Source organism: Bubalus kerabau, chromosome 2, assembly GCF_029407905.1.
Source record: "Bubalus kerabau isolate K-KA32 ecotype Philippines breed swamp buffalo chromosome 2, PCC_UOA_SB_1v2, whole genome shotgun sequence".
NCBI classification, from domain to species: Eukaryota; Metazoa; Chordata; class Mammalia; order Artiodactyla; family Bovidae; genus Bubalus; species Bubalus kerabau.
In genome coordinates this window covers 17,758,209-17,761,823 of record NC_073625.1, presented here as the reverse complement: position 1 = coordinate 17,761,823, position 3,615 = coordinate 17,758,209, and positions in this window count along the sequence as shown.

Sequence of the window (3,615 nt, the reverse complement as noted above, 5' to 3'; positions counted from 1 at the left end):
GTCATCTTTTTCATTTACCTATTGTATGTATTCTTTGGAGAAATGTCTGTTTAGTTTCTTTGCCGATTTTTAAATTGAATTAGTGGTTTTTGTTTGATACTGTTGAGTTGCATGAACTCGTTACATATTTTTGATATTTACTCTTTATGCATGGATGATTTGCAAACATATTCTCCCAGTATGTCAGTCCGTCATTTCAGTCGCTCAGTCATGTCTGACTCTTTGTCAGCCCATGGACCACAGCACACCAGGCTTCCCTGCCCATCACCAACTCCCAGAGCTTTCTCAAACTCTTGTCCATCGGGTTGGTGATGCCATCCAACCATCTCATCCTCTGTCGTCCCTTCTCCTCCCGCCTTCAATCTTTCCCAGCATTAGGGTCTTTTCAAATGAGTCAGTTCTTCGCATCAGATGGCCAAAGTTTTGCAGTTTCAGCTTCAGCATCAGTCTTTCCAGTGAATATTCAGGACTGATTTCCTTTAGGATGGACTGGTTGGATCTCCTTGCTGCCCAAGGGATTCTCAAGGGTCTTCTCCAACACCACAGTGCAAAAGCATAATTCTTCGGTGCTCAGCTTTCTTTATAGTCTAACTCTCACATCCATACATGACTACTGGATGCAGGTTCTTTTTAATTTTATTGATTCTTTCTTTTACTTGTGTAGAAGCTTTACATTTTGATATAGTTCTACTATTAATTTTTCTTTTACTGTGTTTTTGGTGTTACATCCAAAAACTAGTGCCAAGTGCAATGTCAAGGAACTTTTATGTTTTACTCTGGGGATTTTATAGTTTCAGGTCTTATGTTTAAGTATTTAATTCATTTCAAATTTTTGTTCAGTGGTGAGTAGTTCTGTATTTTGACTCTGAGTCTGAAAAACCACGTGTATGCAGTATTCAAATGAATGTTTTGGGGTCACAGAATGATTCGGTGTCAAAAACAACTAGGTTTCCCAATATGTCAAGTAGAAAATTAACTTGTCAAAACTCTCTCTGTTGACCAGTTTTCTTCCAACATACTCCTTATCTTGAATTCTTTGGAAATAGTATGAATTATAATTTATTAGGAATGATTTAGATGTACTCCTGTCCAGAGACATACACGTAGTTTAACATTTCCTGAGGTCTTTCTTACCTTAGCGTAAATGCTTTGTATCTTGCTAAGCTTCCTACTCTGAGTAATCTCTGACCTTGATCTTGTGTGTTCTCCAGAAGAATTCATGACACCGTTTCCATAGTTGATGTACTTGGAATTTTGCCCCATGATTCAAGCTGCATTCTCTCTTTAACTTAGTATGTTCTTTTTTCACTCTGCTACCTTGACTTTTACCATCCCAGTTTCCTTTTTTATTTCCAGAGTTTATAGACTGTCACCAGACTTTATTCTGTGTGCTTTAGCCAAGTCCTCTATACTTTGCTCTTCTAATATTCTGTTTTAACAGGCTTCCTGTTACTTGCATCTCTGCTCGTATGCTCTCAATCTGTACCAGAGTTTCTGGTACACCAAAAGCAAGCAGTATTCCAGGTGCAACCACTTGAGAATTGAGTGGAGAGAAATAATTTGCACTTCTTGTGCTGTGATGTCTTTCTATCTGCAGTTCATTGTTATACTTCCATTTGGGTTGCCATTTTGCTGCCCAAGCTCATCTGGATGGTAGTTGTGGTCCAGCCTCAGCTTTCCAACAGATCCTTCTCAGAAGACCTCCTTTCTACATTTTTCTCTTCCCTGTGAATATCTGTGTTTTCATTCATTTTCCCCTAGTGTATAAGCTGGCCTTTTCCCAACCTGACTCTCATTTTGTTACTTGATCCCGGGATCTGTAACTCCTCTCAGACCATCTGTATTATTTCTCTGTCCTTGCTGATGTTTTGCAACATTCCACAGCTTACTATCATCTGCAGATTTCATTAGCATGCTGTTTACTGCCTTCTGAAGATCATTAATAAAGATGAATAAACAGAAGAGAGGACTTAACACAGACATCTGTGGAATTTCCCTAGACTGCCGCCACAACTTGATGGTCATTACTTTATTTTACCTTATTCCTTTTCTTGGCCAGTGTTTCATCTGCTTTCCTCTGTGAGCACCCTATTCTTGTATCCAAGTGACTATAACGTGTGCTTTTCCTGCACCACTTGATAATCGTCTAAACAATTCATCAAGTTTGTCTGACATCAGGCATTTATCCTTTAGGATGTCCGACTTTTATTGACAGTTTCCATTAGCCTCTGGATTAGGGAAGCTTTGTGTAACGGTGCTGGTGCCCACCCTGCTTTCTCTTCAGTTTTTTATTGTTTTAAAATCCCGAATGCATATGGAGGGCCAAAAAGATCACATAGGCATGTGCTTGCAAGGAGTTAGCAACTGTCTTTCTATCTGAATGTTCAGTAATTGTCTCTGATTTTGAGTGATGATGATATATATCCAACTTATAAAATGGACAGATTTTTAAAACCAAATAAGAACCATAGGTGTATTTAGAGAATATCTATGATGTGCCTGGCACTATGATATGACCTGATATGTATCACTCTTTGTGATTACAGCAACTCAGAAAAGAAAATGTTTTCAGGGGCTTCCCAGGTGACACAGTGGTAAAGAATCTGCCTGCCAATACAGGAGACACAGGAGATGAAGTTTCAGTCCCTGGGTCGGAAAGATCCCCTGGAGAAGGAAATTGCAACCTACTTCAGTATTCTTGCCTGGAATATCCCATGAACAGAGGAGCCTGGCGGGTGCCTCTTTGAAATTTGGAAAAAGGCATCGTCTGCAGAAAGAGGCAACCCATGCCTGGACACATGGCTGGGAGAGCAGAGCACAGCCAGGTTTTAAGGACCCACTGATCTCTTCTTAGTTCAGATACCTTTGTCTAGAGCACAACCTGCCCAAGTGTACGTGGAAGCTCTGACTTTTTCCCCTGCATTTAAATGAAGAGGAATAAGAGACCTATAAGAAGATTTAGATTTGGAAAACCAGTAAAGTTTCATGCATGCCATGTTACTTCTCAGCAGATAGAATAAATATAGATCTAACTTCTGTTTCTCTAATCATATGCTAAATCCAAACAATATTTTGTGCACTTGTTTATAAAAGAATGGTTGTAATTTAGCATATAACCTTTTCTTCCAGTCTTAAGCTGAAATGCAGTTTTTTTCTTCCTGTCTTCAGGTATGTTGTTTCTGTTATTATTCCCTGTTAACAAGTCTAAGATGGGTCATGGAGAAGAAACTGTATTCCTCTGGCTCTGTATCTTAACAGCCTAGCTGTTTGCTTATTTGTTCATTCAACACTCGACATGCACACGCATTCATGATATTAAACACTGATCATTTCAATCACATGCCACTCGAGCGTAGAAATTCGCCTTAAGAAGTAATGTTTTGAAGCCTTTGGCTCCTTAACCTCAATGAGTAGATCCACTTATAAAGGGGCAGGGGTTTTGAGAATTGGAATGTTTATGTGCACTCATACATATAAACATATACATGTCCATATGTATGTGTTTGTATAATATATATTTCTATAAAGCAGATATAGAGTAAACAAGAGTCTTTACCAGAGCATCCTGTCTTTAAACCTTCTTTCCCCTTCTTATCATTTTCACTTTCCTTGAGC